This window comes from Balaenoptera musculus, chromosome 15, assembly GCF_009873245.2.
Source record: "Balaenoptera musculus isolate JJ_BM4_2016_0621 chromosome 15, mBalMus1.pri.v3, whole genome shotgun sequence".
Taxonomy (NCBI): domain Eukaryota; kingdom Metazoa; phylum Chordata; class Mammalia; order Artiodactyla; family Balaenopteridae; genus Balaenoptera; species Balaenoptera musculus.
The window spans coordinates 9702910-9721740 of record NC_045799.1 but is presented as its reverse complement, the minus strand read 5'-3'; the positions used below and the strand labels follow the sequence as shown (position 1 = coordinate 9721740).

The 18831-nt window shown below is 42.1% G+C and overlaps 1 protein-coding gene across 2 annotated transcripts in view; it reads right to left on the bottom strand.

Moving 5' to 3' along the window:
* The window catches only part of ZFP64 (ZFP64 zinc finger protein), a 78220-nt gene that overhangs the window by 23340 nt on the left and 36049 nt on the right, over nt 1-18831 (bottom strand). The gene's annotated exons all lie outside the window — the stretch shown is intronic.

The window sequence follows — 18831 nt, the reverse complement described above, 5'->3', positions numbered from 1 at the left end:
TGCTTCCTGGGCTTCCCTGGTGGCGCAGTGGTTGAGAATCTGCCTGCCAATGCAGGAGACATGGGTTCGAGCCCTGGTCTGGGAAGATCCCACATGCCGCGGAGCAACTGGGCACGTGAGCCACAGTTACTGAGCCTGTGCGTCTGGAGCCTGTGCTCCGCAACAAGAGAGGCCGCGATAGTGAGAGGCCCGCACACCGCGATGAAGAGTGGCCCCCGCTTGCCACAACTAGAGAAAGCCCTCACACAGAAATGAAGACCCAACACAGCCATAAAAATAAATAAAAAATAAATAAATAAAAAAAACCCCAAAACTTGCTTCCTTTTTTGAAGGCACTGTTTTAGTATTTTACAGTACATCCATTCAACGTTATGGTCCTAAATTAATTTTATTACCATGTTTGGTTTTAATGGCTTGATTTCAAGGGTTATCACTGAAGAACTGAAGAGAAAAAAAAAAAACCCTCACAGGATATGTAGAAAAAAACAAAGTATCATTGGCTATGCTTGAATCATGGTTCTCCCTTTTTAATCCCATTCACCGGTTACACAAATTGACTATTTTCTTTGAAATCCAGCTCGTAAATTTTCATTTTCCCTGATAATCAAGCTGGGGCTTCTACAAATTAACCTGAAGAGGTTAACCTAAACTATATCTTTAACAACTGGATTTCAAACCCACTGAAGCTCTTTATTTGGAAGATGTTTAAACAGATTAGGAAATTCTGTTGCCAAATTTAAACACGCAGATAGAGGTTTTTACAGGTGACAACTTTTCATTATTTTCAGCAACAAAATCACCTAACAAGGGAATCATGGCCAAACATGCATTTCAAATACTCACTCCATAGCATGTTTCTCTTGGAAACTAGTTACTTTCTCATTCTTTATATGTATATCACCTGTATCCTGATTTTTTTTTTTTTTTTTTTTTTTATTATTTTGCCCTTCCTCTCTCTTACTATTTTTATTTTCACGATTGCCTTCGCTATAGTATTTTACTAATTCTTTCTTTATATGATCATTTGTGTCTTCTTTGCTTTTTTTTTTTTTTTTTTAAGAAAGCTGCGTTTTATAGCTACTTTATTTTTATTTATTTATTTATTTTTGGCTGTGTTGGGTCTTCGGTTCGTGCGAGGGCTTTCTCCAGTTGCGGCAAGCGGGGGCCACTCTTCATCGCGGTGCGGGGACAGCTCTTCATCGCGGTGCGCGGGCCTTTCACTATCGCGGCCCCTCCCGTTGCGGGGCACAGGCTCCAGACGCGCAGGCTCAGTAGTTGTGGCTCACGGGCCCAGCCACTCCGTGGCATGTGGGATCTTCCCAGACCAGGGCTCGAACCCGTGTCCCCTGCATTAGCAGGCAGATTCTCAACCACTGCGCCACCAGGGAAGCCCTGATTTTTTTTTTTTAATGGTTGTTAGGTAGTTCCCTTTCTTCAAAAAGAAAGTCAATAAATTTTCAACGCTTGTCCCTTTGTAAAATAAAAACGGAGTATATTTGTAATTTTGATAACTTAAGCATTTTGCCAAGAGGTGAAGTGTACCTCTGAATTATACAGAAGATTCTCCTGGTCATTCGACATCTTACAAAGCATTACAAAGATTCCAGAGGCAGTATCATGTCATTACGAAGCACATGGACTGGGGCCAGCCTGGGTGAGAATCCTGGCTCTGTTACCATGTGACCTTGAGAAAGCTGCCTTGTGCCCCAGTGTTCTCTTCGATAAAATGGCGATGCTAATACAGCCAGGGTGGTTGTGAGGATGAATGAATACATATATATAAAGTACATGGAAAAATGTCTACTACAGAGGCAGTACTCTCTAAATGTTAAGTTATTTATAATAGTAGGGTAAGAGTTACAGTTATCTGTAAAAATAGCTAATGCTCGTCTAGAATTGGTGGTTCCGGGAGTTCCCTGGTGGTCCAGTGGTTAGGATTTGGCACTTTCACTGCTGAGGGCCCAGGTCCAATCCCTGGTTGGGGAACTAAGATCCCACAAGCTGTGCGGCGCAGCCAAAAAGCAAAAAAATTGGTGGTTCCAATGAACTTGGGACAGATATTCTGTTTTATGTGGGAGTAAATTGGAAGCACACAAGCCTGTACTGACATTACCCAACCCTTCTTGAGTTGCAGATTTCCATGCCTTTATACCAGTCTCTCTCTCTATATTAAATGAGTACTACAATATTATTTAATATTGGTCAAGTAATTGCTTTCTTTTTTAAGAGAAATAGATACAAATATAATTGTCTCTCTGATTGTCCTGGGCCTCCTGTGGGGCTGAGCACCTTGCTTGGGTCGTGTTCTCCTAAAGCCACCTCACTTGACTTCTGTCGTTACCACCTAGTATTTTCCGCTGTGGATACAGGAATGAATCAAGAAGTGTTTATCCAGGTAAAAGTGATGCCCCAGTGGGGCGTAAAGCTAGACAGGGGCAAATCTCATTTCTTCATCTGCCGAGAATTCATTTATTTGTTCATCTGATGATAATTTGAGTCCAGACTGTTGCCTGGCTCTGTTCCAGGTGCTGGGTATAGAGGGGTAGGCAAGACAAACAAGATCCAGCAGGGCAGTCAGAGAAGGAAGGAAAGAACGAGTGTGCAGGTCATTTCAGATAGGGGTGGGGGCCATGGTCAAGGTGAAACGGGGTGGCGAGATGAAGAGTGGTAGTAGGGGCGGTACCTGAGTTTCGCTCCAAGTGACCTTTGAGCTAAAACCTGCATATAATAGGCAGCCCTGGGAAGAACCAGGGAGAGAATGTTCCAGGGAGAGAAAACCATAACAGCAAAAGCCCCCAGGAGATCAGCTTTCGTGTGTTTGAAGCAAAGTAAGAAGATTCAGTGACTACCTGGTTTCCAGAGAAGAAAAATATGCCTGTAAGAATTTGAAAAAAAAAGTCCAAGCTCACTTACGATTAAAGAAGTGCAAGTTAAAAATACATTGAAGGACTGTTTTATATCCTGTCTGAATAGAAAAGATAAACACAACCCCACACATATTAGTAAAAGTGAGCGTATGCTGTGATCCAGCTATTCCTCCCCCACTGTACTCCTCAAACTGTGCGTGGGCATCACTGGGGACCTTGTTAAAATGCAGATTCTGACTCCAGTGCTTCTCAGACTTTAATGTGCAGAAGAATGACCTGGGGATCGTGTTAAATGCAGATTCTGGGCAACAAACTTATAAGAGGCGTTCAGCATCACTAACTATAAGGGAATGAATATTCACCATAAAGTCCTCCTTTTTTTCACCTATCAGCTCAATAAAAATTAAGACTGCTGATAACATCTACTTTTACTAAGAGTGCAGGGAGATTAGTCTTCTAATGCATTGCTAGTGGGAGTGTGAATGGTTATAGCCACTTTGGAGGGCAATCTGGCAATCAATCTCTAGATATGCCCTGCCAATGGTTTATCAGTTCTGCTTTCCATCTCTTCTCCTATAGAGAAATGCTTGCACATGTGCACAAGGGGACAGGTCCAGGGATGTTTGTTGCAACACTACTGTCATCGCAAACAACTTGAGAAACAACCTAAGTGTACAACAATAGGGGAATGGTTAGATTCAACTGTGGTTTAGCCATACCAGGCAGCAAATAAAAGTAATCAGCCAGTTTTATGTTTATAGGGATGGCTAGAGCTCCAGATATATTGCATTGAAGAGGAAAAGTAAGTTCTACATAGATATAAACACATATTCAAGTCCACATATGTTTTCAGTGGTGAAAATGAAAATCCAGAGGGCAAAAGTCCTGGCAGGATGCACACTGGCTGTGAGTTAAGCAAGGTGGCGGCAGGGAGTAGATTCAGAGGGGAAGGATTGGAGAACCTACAATTTCCACAGGTATGCATAAGAGAACATTATCCCTAGTCACATTTTTTAAAAATAGGGAGTGTGTTCACATACTACTTTATGGTTAAAAATTAATAATTAAAATGACTAAATTATGGTTCTATCATAAAATAGAATAAATTCTTTATGACTATAAAAAGAATAATGTGTTTCTCTGTGCACTGATGGAATATTTTCAAGATGTATTAAGTGAAATATTCAAAGGACAGAAAAGAACACAAACAATGCTGTTGTGTGTATGTGTATATATGTATGTAAATACATATATGTAACAGTATCTCTCTATATAAAATTTAACATATATACATATACACACATACACATATAAACTTGTGAATGCAGAGGAGACCAGGTTGCTGGTAACATGAGTTATCTCTGGGGACAGGAGAGCAGTATTTGTGGTGCAGTTGTCTGAGTGACGGACATCTTGCTATATACCTTTTTACAGTCTTTTAAGTTTGAAAATTTAAAATTTGGCACACATACAAGAATGTATAAAACATAAATGTGCAATTTAAGGAATAACACCTGAGTAACCATCAGCACCGTAAGATACAGAACATTCTTAGTACTAATGAAGCCCTTCACATATTCCTATCCATCAGCTTCTCCTTCCTTCTGCCACCTTCTTCCAGGATCGCTAATTTTGTGTAATAATTATTTAAAAATAGTTTTGTCACCTAAATATGTTGCTTAGTGTTGCCACTTGTTGAACAGTATGACTAATTTTCCTTCACTTGCTCCTTTAAGCCTGTGAGAGTCAACAGGTTGCTGCAGGCAGCTGTGGTTCATTCATTGTCACCCTGTGAATGTATCACACTTCATCTACACCTTCATTGCCAGTGGGTGGTCTCCAATTTGTAATTATGAGCAACGTAGCTATGAACATTCTTGCACAGCTTTCCTGATTCACATGTGTAAGTTTCTCTAAGCCTAGAATCTGCATTTTAACAAGATCCCTTAGTGATTCTCACGCATGGTAAGTTTGAGAAATGCAGTGTGGGAGGAATGCCTGGATCAGAGCATATGCTTACGTTCAAATTTCCTAGGAAATGACAAACTCTATCCCAATGTGGCCATATTAATTTATATTCCCATCAGCATATATAACTTTAAAAATTAAAAAAAAAAAAAAAGCTAGTTAAAAAGTCACTAGGGCACAGTCTTAGTTGAAAATGGAAATAACCATGATACAGATCCTCAGTTCTTCCTCCTCTTTCCTTTCTCCTCCCCCACTGCAGCCCCTTCCCTTCATGGATTAGAATTTGAAATGATGAGATGAAATACTGGAAGAGGATACTGTATAAACAACAATATGGATCAGGACCTTTATAGTGAAAACAGCCTCCAATTCACCTGCTACCCCCCACAGGTTTGGAAGTTCCTGAACTGTAAAGGAATGTTATCCAAGAATAGGAATTCTAAGCTTCTAGATGTGGGGCTGGGTGTGGCAGGCCTGAGCTGGTCAGTTGTCTTACCTACTCTTGAGAAAAATGAGTTTCCAATCCTTTTCTGGTGACATTGAAATCTCCCAGACCAACAGTCATTTTCAGGTTCTTATCGTGTTCCATATCTTATGGCATACAGTCTCCCTGACTGACATATTCTACCAGGGCTTGTTCCAGAACCATTCACTTGTTTACCAAACATTAACTGGGTTCTATCTGGGTGTGAGGTACGATACTAACCTCTAGGAATGCAACAGTAAGCCTTTAAGGAAGTCACAGAGTAATCAAGAGGAAAAATAAGAAAACAGACAGTTACAATACAGTGTGATAAAGACTCACACATGCTGTATTAAAAAAGAAAAGAAAAGATAAAAAAGACTCACACAGTGGTCAGGCAAAGCTTCCTGCAAGAGGCAGATTCATAACCCCAGAGGTGTAAGAAGAGCAGGTCTTGGGCAGACAGAGAAATGAGGTGAAAAGGGTTCCAGGCAGAGGGAACAGCTTGTGCAAAGACCAGCTATGGCACTTTTGAGGAACCTCGGTCTGGCTGGAGGTGGGCGGAGTGCTGGAGACAGGACATGGGTAGGGAGTAGATGCAAAGGCTTTGTATAGCAAGTAGGGTATAATTAAACCATTTCCTATTTCTCCTTTCCCCTCTCTCCCTTTTAAACTTGGACACATCCAGAGGCAGATCCTAGGCCTGGCTTGGGAAGGTTACTCAACCTCTCCTAACCTGAGACGCAACAACAGTGGTGGTAGTGATGACTATGACAATGACAATGAGAAGAGTGAGTATCCACAGAGGCTCACCATGTGCTAAGTAGCATTTTAGAACATATTTTACATATATTATCTCACCAGAGTCCAGCTCTTCAGAGATGTGTGATTTTGAACAAGTCTCTTAACCTCCTCGAGCCTCAGTTTCCTCATCTGTAAGATGAGGATAATAATTCTACCTACCTCAAATGGTTTTTCTGAGTATTAAAAGGGAAATATATGTAAAGGGATTGACAAATAGTAAAGAATCAAGTTTATTAGTTATTATTATTTATTATTGGCAGCCATCTACCTACTACCCTTACACTATAATAACTTTAAAAACTATTTAAAAATGTAATAACCATTATTCTATATTTTATTGAATACCTACATTGTGCCTGACTGGTTTGGGTGATAGGTATACCCATCCTTTAGACCAGGATTGGCAAACTATGGCCTGTGGACCAAATCTGGCCCACTTGACTGTTTCTGTAAATAAGGCTTTATTGGAACAGAGCATCATGCATTTATATGTTATCTATGGCTACTTTTGTGCTAGAACTACAGAACTGAGTAGCTACAACAGAGATGATAAATATTTACTATCAATTATTTCTGCTGAAACCAGCAACTCTTTCTGTTGCTTTATAGAATGAACTTGCTAACCCTTGCTTTTGGACTTAAAACTTTGACCAAGGTGACGGGGTGCTATGATTGGCCAAGCATGGGATACATGCCCTCCCCTCATGAAGGGGGTGTGTTAGCCCCATTTGAAGCATATAGGCTGAAAGAGGGGGTGGAGTGGATCCCGAAGGAAAATCTGGAAAATGCGCAGAGAAGGAGGTAGTTAGCAGAGGGATCCGAGGCTCAGGGCCTTGGCAATGAATATTCATGGTTTTGTCTAACCATGCTACCCTCCTTCCTTTGGGGAACTAGTTCTGGTAGGGGTGCCACTTATGGAAAGCTACTGATGGCCAGATGAGTGGGCCACTGGCCAGGATGGGCTCAGCCTAACCCACTGTGTCTGCCTGACCACAGATGTGCTCTGGCACTGGGCACACCATTCCTGGCGTGTTTAGGTACAAAAGCAGAGACAGAAGGACTGCCCTCTGAATTTGCTGCATTGGGCTGATGTTAAGTTGGGGTTGCCAACTGTGACCATAACTTTCTACCAAGTTTAGAAAACCCACCTGCAGGAGGAAAGAATAAGAACAAGCAAAGGCCAGCAGTGAAGAGAATGATCATGAAAAAAGAGGCTACACGCCACCATCTCCCTGGTTTAGGTTTCAGGGTCCGTGGAGCAGCCCTGAACCCTGTGTTTCTTTCTTCGGTTTTGGAAACGACCTAGTATCTGTCCAGGAAGTCTTCTTACTTCTGCTAGTTTTAGTGTGTTTTCTGTTCCTTGTAACCAACAGAGTGCTGGAAATATGTGGTCAAGCTATAGAGAAAGGCCAGAGAGGAACTACCCTCACCTAAAATCAGAAGGAAGCAAAAACCCTAGGGAAGTAGAAACCATGAGGTGTGTAAAAGATACAGAATAGAGGGCAAGGTGCCGAACAAAAGAAAGAAACCAACCAACCAACCAAATGTGGAATAGCTGAGTTTCATTTATAGCAGAGAAAATACCCAAGAATTCCCAGAACTAATACATTTTAGTTCCAACTTCTGATCTCCTGCACACCTGGTGGTCAAACGTTTATTGTTACATCATAATTTTGTTTTGTTTTTTTTTCTTTTGGCCTTGCCATGCAGAATGAGGGATCTTAGTTCCCCGACCAGGGATTGAACCCGTGCCCCCTGCAGTAGAAACACAGAGTCCTAACCACTGGACCGCCAGGGATTCCAAATGTTTATTGTTTTGTGTTGCAGATACCTTCGTACATTTTTGTTATCACCTGGGTCTTATAGGCATTTAAGCCCTGGTTTAAAAGTCCCTATAAGAATGAACTAGTTTTGGGCTTCCCTGGTGGCTCAGTGGTTAAGAGTCCGCCTGCCAATTGCGGGGACATGGGTTCGAGCCCTGGTTCGGGAAGATCCCACATGCTGCAGAGCAACTAAGCCCGTGCACCACAACTACTGAGCCTGCGCTCTAGAGCCCACGAGCCACAACTACTGAGCCCGCGTGCCACAACTACTGAAGCCCGCACGCCTAGAGCCCGTGCTCCGCAACAAGAGAATCCACCGCAATGAGAAGCCCGCGCACCGCAATGAAGAGTAGCCCCTGCTCACAGCAACTAGAGAAAGCCAGCGTGCAGCAATGAAGACCCAACGCAGCCAAAATTAAATAAATAAATTTATTAAAAAAAAAAAAAAGAACTAGTTTCGGACTTCCCTGGTGGTGCGGCACAGTGGTTAAGAACCTGCCTGCCAATGCAGGGGACACAGGTTCGAACTCTGGTCTGGGAAGATCCCACATGCCGCGAAGCAACTAAGCCCGTGCGCCACAACTACTGAGCCTGCGTCCACAGCCCACGAGCCACAACTACTGAGCCCATGTGCCACAACTACTGAAGCTCGTGCACATAGAGCCTGTGCTCCACAACAAGAGAAGCCGCTGCAATGAGAAGCCTGCACACCACAACGAAGAGTAGCCCCAACTCACCACAACTAGAGAAAGCCCGTGCGCAGCAACCAAGACCCAATGCAGCCAAAAAAAAAAAGAATTAACTAGTTTCACATGAGGTGACATGGGATGATTTCTGAATTTTTGGCCCTGAGGGAGGAGAGCAGAACTACTCCACCCATTCAGGGTGCCTGGTTTATGGAAAAAGTGCCTGGTACAGAGTAGGTGCTTAATAAGCTTTTATGAATGAATCCTGAATGAAAGATATATTGTTAAATGAAAGAAAAAAGAAAGGCAAACGACAAGACGGTAAGTTGAGTAAGGGGCTGTTAAAAGGAAATCAGGAAAAAGAAGAAACAAAAACTATACATATAAGCATATGTAAACACGTGATTGCTTTTGGGGAAGTGAGTTGGGGATCTGATGTGGAAAGGAGAATAATTTTTCATCATATACCATGTTGGAATGTTTGAATTTTTTCACTCTTTGCATGTATTAGTTTTTCAATTAAAAATATTGTAATGAGATATATGATAAAGCAAAAAGAGTAACATGTTAATGACAGAATCTTTGTGGAAAGAATGTGGGTGATCACCAAACATTTTTTTTCAACTTTGCTGTATGTTTGAAATGTTTTATGGAAAAAAAAATTGTTGGACATTTTTCCTTTAAGAAGTTCCCCATCTATAATGAAGTCAAAGGCCAGCCCTGAAGCAATGGTACCCATCAGGCTCTCAGAAGGAAGGAGAATTCCCATGGTGGTGGCAGGGGCATCCTTCTGCTTAAAGGTGCCAAGCGTTGCACTGTTAGACTGAAAACATCTGAGCTGGCTTTTTAGCTAAGTGCAAAGGCTGAGTCTAAAGCAATGACTTCTACGCTGATATGGCCCCCAATTCTGCCCAACTGGAGTCCTCACTATTGGTCAATGACAATAAAGCCCGTCAGAGCTTCCCTCTTTGGGAGTGTATCAGTTAGAGTTCATTGATTACAAGCAACAGAAACTGCTGGCCAATTGAACCAGAACAGGAATTGATTGAGTGGCAGCATGTGAGGGACCTGAGAGCCCAGCTAAGGTGATGGGCAGAAAGTGAGGCAGGCCAGAACGAGGTGCCCTGCAAAGACGTCTGTTTGGGATACTGCAGGGGCACATCTCTGATGCTGATGCTGGAAACCGCTAAGCTGGGCCCCACTGCTCCCAGAAACCGCTGCTGCCGTCATCACACACTGTTTAAACCTCTGCTGTGAATGAATTTTAATACCTCCCTATGGTTTGTGCTGCTTGCTTGGTCTTAGGCAGGAATACCTGACTGGCCAAGCCCAGGGCTTGTGCTTGTCCTCAAGCTGCAGGGAAGTGGTGGGAGTAGCTGATGCTCACCAGCTTGTACAGTGGTGCGTAGGACACTGCCTTCCACCTGGATGAGCACAATGACAGATGTCTTCTACACAGGAAGCCGGTGGACCCTGAGCAGCCCTGATGAAGACACAGGTGAGCCACTGACGGCTTAACCAAAGATACAGAAAAACTGAGAAAGCAGATCATTAGCGCTGCTACCTATATGGCTACATTAATTGACTGCCTACTATGTGCTACGTACTTAACCTGTATTATTATGTTTGTTTTTCTTTTTAAATTGAAGGATGGTTGATTTACAATATTGTGTTAGTTTCAGGTGTACAGTATAGTGATTCAGTGTTTTTGCAGATATATTCCATTATAGGTTATTACAAGATAATGGGTACAGTTCCCTGTGCTATACAGTATATCTGTGTTGCTTCTCTATTTTATTTTGTATCTGTTAATCCTACACCCCTAATTTGTCCCTCCTCCCTTTCTTTTCCCCTTTGGTATCACAAGTTTGTTTTCTATATCTTAACATGTATTATTTTATTTAACATGTGTTATTTTATTTAATCCTTCTTTACAACACTATAAGGTAGGAACTGTTATTATCCCCATTACGCAGAAGAAGAAACTGAGGTTCAGAGAGGTTGGGTCACTTGTCTGGGTCATATCTCTAGGAAAATATGGAGCTGGGATTTGAACCCACCTTTTTCTGACTCCAGAGCCCTTGTTCTTAACCACTACCATCCACTGTTCCGCTTCTCCATGGGCCTGCTGTACAACCCAGGCTTGCAAGGTCTTTGAATGACAGTACTTACTCACCTGCTTACAGGTAATTTGGGTGTATCTATGCTGTCTACACTGGATTAGGTGGAAAGAAGCTCTGTAAAGATGACTGCCGATTTGCTAACTTGCAAGAACTTTAATACTGAAAAAAAATTTAAGTTCTCATTGAGCCTTCAGCATACCAATCTTTCAAATTAATCTGAACTCTGCGAATCTTTCTGAAGACACATGGTAACTTAGAGTTAGCTCAAAATGAATGGAATCCTCTTTAAGAAAATGTGTAAAGTCTCTTAAAAGCTGAGGCATCTCCAGCACTTTATTCCTCTCATGTATCTTCTCTTGGAAGGCACTGAGTCTCAGAGCCAGTGAGGAAAATGTTGCCTCTAACAAAAGAGGCCCTTATGGAGACTAACAGGTCTTGGGTAGATTGGGTGGGGAGTCCTCTGGGCAGGTTTCCTTTCTCTCTCCTATGAAAGGGAACTGACCAAAAATTAAAAAAAAAAAAAAAAAAAGGATGCAAGACAAGATGGGAAGAAGAGACCTGCTGGATTTGCATCCAGATTTTACAAGGACAAATACTTTTTTCATCATACTTGTGTTGAAAGTGATTCTAAAGTGGTATTGCAGGGAAAACATTATTTCACTCATTCAAGTAAATGCTAAACACTGGAAATGGCAATTCAGTAGCCAATGGTAAGTTGAGTACGTTTACTAATAGTCTCCTGTATTAGTCAGTTTTTGCTGTGTGACAAACAACTTCAAAATTTCAGTGGCTTTCGACAGCAAATATTTATGTTCTTTTTTTTTTTTAATTTTATTTACTTTATTTATTTATTTATTTATGGCTGTGTTGGGTCTTCGTTTCTGTGCGAGGGCTTTCTCTAGTTGTGGCAAGCGGGGGCCACTCTTCATCGCGGTGCATGGGCCTCTCACTGTTGCAGCCTCTCCTGTTGCGGAGCACAGGCTCCAGACGCGCAGGCTCAGTAGTTGTGGCGCACGGGCCTAGTCGCTCCATGGTATGTGGGATTTTCCCAGACCAGGGCTCGAACCCGTGTCCCCTGCATTGGCAGGCAGATTCTCAACCACTGCGCCACCAGGGAAGCCCCATTATGTTCTTTTTTATGTGTCTGTGAGTCATTGTGGCTCTACTCGATTGAGTTGAGGTCAACTCCACGTGTTTGCTCGTGTCTCCTGGGGTCTTTCGCTACACATAGCATGTTCTTCTCATGACAGGTCACATGAGAGCAAGAGGATGAGCCAAACTGTATAGACACAGTTAAAACCCCTCTTCCCATCGGGTCTACTATATTCCATTGGGCAAAGCAAATCACACAGCTTCACCCAAAGTCAATGGGGCCAGGAAGCCACTCTACCCACCATGATACCAACGTGCAAGGGTGGATAAGTATGATTCTGTACCATGGAGGGTGTGTTGGGCTGGAAACAGAAATCTAATCTACCACAGCCACTAACACTGAAAATAGGAATACAATCACACAGCGAAGAATAAACAGATGGATAAAGACTTGATACATTTATAGTAATACATTTATCTCTAAAGCATTAGGTCAAAACCCAAACTCTGATTAGCTCTGTGGCATGTGACTTGTTATTTTTCTTGGAAAACTGACTCACGGGATAGGAAACTCTGATCTTTGACTTGTGTTGTGTTGCTGCATTCCACCACTAGGGAGAAGCATTAGGCATTATTTTACAGCTTCTGGGCTTGGCCTTCCATCCGTAAGGGTGGTAAGGGCATATCGGAGGCTACTTACACCTGCTCTCCCAGCATAATTACCCATAGTGCTTGCCACCTCACTCTCAAAGGTGTCCCAGTCTGATGTCCCAGTCTGGATGATGGACTATATGATCACTTTATATAAATGGTATAAATGTGGTGTCGCTTCTCTAGAAATAAACAACCTTCCCAGGAGCTAACATTCTCCAAGGAGCACCTTTTTTTTTTTTGCCTTTTCCTTTCTAGAAAAATGCTCCGATTACAAATGACCTCTCTCCTCCAGGGCTTCATGTGTTCCAGCCCACCTTAGAATGCTCACCCCTCATTTCTCTGTTCCCAATTTCAATTATCATTTTGACTTTCCATGAGCAGCCTCCCCTGGGCCCTCCAAACCTGGGTTATATGGGTTCCCTGTCGTCCTGCTATGTCCCCCTGATAGAGCATTCATATACTGTGACAAATGTTTACTTGCCCATCTGCCTTACTAGTCTGTCAGATCCCAGAGGGCAAGGACCCTGCCTGCCTTGTGTCACTACCATCATATGCAATTAGTATTTGCTGAATGAATGCAACTGTTGTTATTGTTTTAGTTATTTTAAAATGTGGCAGAATACAAAAAACAGAATCATACTGTTCCCAACCCCACTTTCTACCAGTTTCTCTTTCTGTTGCTCATTTTTCTCTGGTCACATTAACCTCAAACACCCCAGGCACATTTCTGTTTTAGGGTTTTTGCATTGGCTGTTCCCTCTGCCTGGAACTCTCTCCCTCTTGATACCCACATGGCTCCCTCCCTCCCTCAGTCCAGTCTTAACTTCTCAGGGAGGCCTTCCCTGACCATCCTATATACAACTGCAACCCCTCTCCCCTGTCAAACCCTGCCCCCATGCCACAGCACTTATCCTTCTAAGACACTGTAAAATGTACATATGTGTTCTGTTCTCTATGCACTGTCTCTTTCCCCACACTAGAAGGTAGACTACAAGGGCAAGGGTCACTCTTTGTTTGCTCTTGATACCTCCCAAGTTTATAGAACCACACCTGGCACAGAGCAGGTGCTCGAGAAACACTGAATGAGTGAATGAGTTCAGTGAACATTCGCTGAACACTTCCTTCCAGGGGTTAGCATGGTTAGAACCAGTCTGAGCCCTCAAGATCCACAGTTTTGGTAGAGGCAATGACAAGACAAGAAACAGTGGCATCTAGACAATAAGCTGCTTCAAGGCAGTGGCTCAGTCATAGAATCTAGTGTCCTCATAGCTCCGTGGGCCCTGTTGAAAGTTCTATACACCTACCTGGAGTGAACCTACCAATCAACTCACAAAACCAAAGCAGCTGATGGCATTCAGAACATTCGCCCTATTGTCTCCCTTTCCCTAATAACTAAATATCACCCAATTCCACCCTCAAAATTCAGCGAAGTAATGCTCAGGGAAAGATAATGCCAGAAAAATATAGCCCAAGATAAATGACTCTCATCACTGCTTAAGAACCACAAAATCAGCATTAAAAACTGAACAACTAACTAAAGGAATTCTTTTAAAATTTTATAGCTAGCACTTTTGGAAAAAAATAAAGAGATTGGTTCAAGGAAGAATATTCAAAAGTACTATTTTACTTATAATTTGCAAAACATTTTGACTATCCTAAGAAATCGTGTTTTAAAAATACAAGTACATATCTATATATATGTGTTAAAAAAAAGGTAAATGTGATGTATGTATGGATGGATGTGTTTCCTGAGAACTAAGGGATGCCAATACTGGGTCAGAAGAAATTTCGGAGTTCTCCTCTGGTCCACTCTTGGTTTCTTGAGAGCTGGTTATAGGAGGCACAGCAGTTAAATGCTTAGCAAATACCTGGTGTGTAGTAGGTGCTCAATAAACGTTAGTTTGCTAAGAGAACAGAGTCGCTCCTTGGCCAGGCTCCACCTTTGCTACTTATCTGAGAGAAGAGTGTGTCATTTCCCTGCCGTGCCTGACTATTTTCATACTGATCACTGGGCTAGAGTCAACTGCTTTGTCTTTGTCTTCATGCAAAGATGGATGAATGTGCCCCGCCCATTACTAGATTGCAACACAGGATTCTGGCAGGATCAAAATCTTGAACAGGATCTTAATCACCGTGTGAGTCCAACCAAATCAACTAGACTAGCTGTGCGGCCCAGGGCCAGCTGCTCACCCATTCTGTTGCTCAGCCTCGCCAACCCTAAAATGATGACGCTCGTAAGAGGTCCTGAACAGAGCTGATGCGGATGTTCGAAGAGTTAATGTGAGTGACACAGAGTAACTGTTCAGTAGGTAGTGGGTATCATGACAAAGATTCACAAATAATTCCCCAAACCTGAATACACGAGTATCTTTAAAACTAGGACAAACAATGGCAACAACCCAAATATCCATCCATCAATGAATTGATAAATGAAATGTGGTCTATCCACACAATGGAATATTATTTGGCCATAAAAAAGGAATGCAGTAGTGATACACGCTACAACCTGGACGAACCTGGAAAACATTATGCTAAGTAATAGAAGTCAGATACAAAAGATCCCATATGGTATGATTCCAATTATGTATTGATAAAATGCCCAGAAGAGGCAAACTCACGGAGTCAGAAAGTAGATTAGTGGTTGCCAGGGGCTGGGAAGAGCGGGGATGGGAAGTGACTGCTAACGGGTACAGGGTTTCTTTCTGGAGTGATAAGAATGTTCTGCAATTAGATGCTGGTAATGGTTGCACAACTTTATGAATATACTAAAAATTACTAAATTATATTCTTTAAAAGAATATAGTTCTTTTTATGGCATTTGAATTATATCTCAATAGAATTCAATATAAAGCTGTTATAAAAAAACAAACTAGGCAAAACCAAGATAAGTAATTATCTTTCTGTCCAACCTGTCTCTTCTCCCTGTAGAATGAAAACTTCTCTTAACATTCCTCATGTCTTGGTTATAATCTCCCCACCCCCAGGGGCTGACATCTCCAATTAGGGGCCCATGGAAGAGCTTTAATTTGTTTTAAAATCAGAAGAAAAAAATTTTAATATAATCCAGTTTAGATTATATTAATCCTTGTGCCCACACAGTTGTAAAATGAAAGTTTTTTTTTCTCTCTCTCTCTCTCTATATATATATTATTTTTTTCTGTGTGTGTGTGTGTGTGTGTGTGTGTGTGTGTGTGTGTGTGTGTGTGAAGGGGCAATGTGCCCCTAGTCCAGGACAGTGGCAGTGGGACCCTGCTGGCTCCCAATAATTCAATACTAAACCACAGCCTTTTCTCAGAGTTTGTCCTCTGGCTTGGGCCAGGATGAAGTCGGAAGCACCAAGCTAAATGAGAAAACTAAACCAAAGGAAATGGAATGGGTACTCTTGCCTCTGTTTATTACCCACTAGCCAGACACTCAGCGCTGGGGGAAGGAGGGGTGAGGGAAGGAAGGAGGTAGGAGCCTGGGCTCAAAAGCAAAGACCAGTGACCAGCAGAGTGAGCTTGGGCAAGTCACGTGACCTGTTTCTTGCTCGGTTTCCCCATGTCACTGAAAGTGCGGAAGAGCATTTTAAAGCGTGAAGGGTCGGTTTAAGCAAGACTTTAGCGTCTCTGCAGGCTGTAGTCATGGGCCTTGCAGTTCCTGCCTGAGATTAGGCAGTCCCGCTGTGGAGAGCCCCCTGGGTCGAATCTCGTTCCTCACACAGCCTCTTAAAGACAGGACAGTGTCACAGCAGTAAAGGAAACAGAAGGGCAGGGGAGAGAAGCTATCATAGTTTTTATTCCAGATCTTCAACTGAAATCTTTCCAGAAGATCCAATTCTGGCTGATGAACCGAAGATCAATTTCAGTTGTAAGCATTCAGTTTTTATTGCTCAGAGAATCCTTCTGAAGCCAAGAAAACAAACAAAACCCCCCAAAGAAGTATCAATATAGTAACCCTGTTCTAGGACACAACCCTTGAATTCTTGGTTTCCCCAAGAAAACCTATGTAAAACTAGATGCTAGCAGGCTTATGTTTTGACCTCTTAGATCAAGCACAGCAGAATAATGTGGGACACAAAACTGAAATATTTTGGTGTGTATAAGAAGTTCAGAGCAAAGATAGTAATTCTGAACTTCCCAAATTACAGTGGTAAACTGACATGCAACAAAACAGGCCTGTAACTCACATCTGGGGGTGGGCGTGGCAGGCACCCCAGCAAGGCCTGCCCAGTCCCACTTAACATTCCAGGGAGATCCAGGGGTGGGTGGGAGTAGAGGGGAAATGAATTCCTGCAAAGAAGCCCAGATTTAGCAAGTTGGGTGAAGGTCATGACTAGAGAAAACATGCTGATTAGAACGAGGGCAGGTGATTTGAGTGTTGGCTCTTGGTTTAAACATCACCTAATCGCTGTGTGACCCTGGGTAATCATAACAATACCTTTTCTGAGCCTCTGGTTCTTTACTGTGGTATTTCCCATATTGTCTGGATCAGAAAAATAGCCAGAGGTCCTAGATTTAAAATACAGATTCTCAGGTGTCCCACCCAGATGTGCTGTATTGGGATTTCCAAAGCTGAGCTGTAGCTGTGGGCATTTTTAACAAGTTTTTCAGGTGATTCTTAAACCAGGCAAGTTGGGAAACATCTTTTCTGCACAATGTGGGTAATAATAGCAATCTTCCCTCATGGGATGTTGGGAGGATTACATGAGATTATTAGGTAGAGCATTTAGCATTGTGTTGGCATATCCTGAGTCAATAAATGTTAGCTTTTTATCATTGAAAATCATTAGTACCATTTATTTAATAAATATTTGTTATGTACCTATTATGTGCAGGGTCCAGGGCAAGGGTTGGCAAACTATGGTCCAACGCACTTGTTCTTATGTGGTCTGTGAACCAAGAATGGTTTTCACATTTTTTTTTAAATGGTTGGAAAAAAACAAAAGAAAAATAATAGTTTGTGCCACTTGAAAATTTTGTGAAGTTCAGATGTCAATGTCCATAAATACAGTTTTATCAGAACACAGCTACACCCACTCCTTTACTATTATCTCTGGCTACTTTCATGCTACAATAGCAGAGGTGAAGAGCTTCAATAAAGACCATGTGGCCCACAGAGCTGAAAAATATTGAATATTTTCTACCTGGTCCTATTTTTTAAAAATAAATAAATAAATAAATAAATTTATTTATTTATTTATTTATTTATTTATTCTTTATTTTTGGCTGCATTGGATCTTCGTTGCTGCGCACGGGCTTTCTCTAGTTGCGGCGGGTGGAGGCTACTCTTCGTTGTGGTGCGTGGGCTTCTCATTGCAGTGGCTTCTCTTGTGGCACAGCACAGGCTCTAGGTACACGGGCTTCAGTAGTTGTGGCACGCGGGCTCAGTAGTTGTGGCACGCGGGCTCTAGAGCGCAGGCTCAGTAGTTGTGGCACGTGGGCTCTAGAGCGCAGGCTCAGTAGTTGTGGCACGCGGGCTCAGTAGTTGTGGCACGTGGGCTCTAGAGCGCAGGCTCAGTAGTTGTGGCACGCGGGCTCAGTAGTTGTGGCACACGGGCTCAGTAGTTGTGGTGCACGGGCTCTAGAGCGCAGGCTCAGTAGTTGTGGCACACGGGCTTAGTTGCTCCGTGGCATCTACCTGGTCCTTTACCAAAGAAGTTTGCTGAACCCTGCTCCAGGGCAAGGGCCTTCAGCTGGGGTTCTTGTATTTGGGGAATATACAAAGATTTCTCAAGACGTGTATGGGCATGACTGAGGAAATCAATTCTCAGATCCTCAACTTTGATGTGTACTTTTCCCTAAAACTGATCATCTAAGAGTACACCCAGAAGGTGACTCATGGTGCCGAGGTTGAGAAAGTAATTGCTCCATGACTGGGAAAGAAATCCCAGGTGGTTTTCAGTTCTTTGCTTTTAACGAAATTGACCCAAATAATTATGATTGATCATTGTATGATTTTCTGGCATTTAACTCAGAAGGAATTAAAATAATTGAGAAGCACTGCTGTAACAATACACTTTCTATGTCCCTATCCTTATTTATGTGAATGAGACTTCTCAGCATTTACATCAATAAAAAAAGAAAATTGGGACTATAGCTGAAAGAGATCTGTATCTCATTCTAGCAGTTGGTAAAAAAAAAATTTTTTTTAAGTAATATTCATCACAGATATATAAGCTGATTAAAAACTAGGCCTATCAATCTCATTAAGATATACTTTTGCTTATTTTAATTATTTATCAAAAATGTGTAATATATTTATGTAGTTTACAATATAACAACAACAAAAAGTTGTTTTGAATGATAAATTGATGTAAAAGAAATGTTTAAAGCTTGGAGCCCTACAGTCAAAGGGAATAAAAAATGTGTT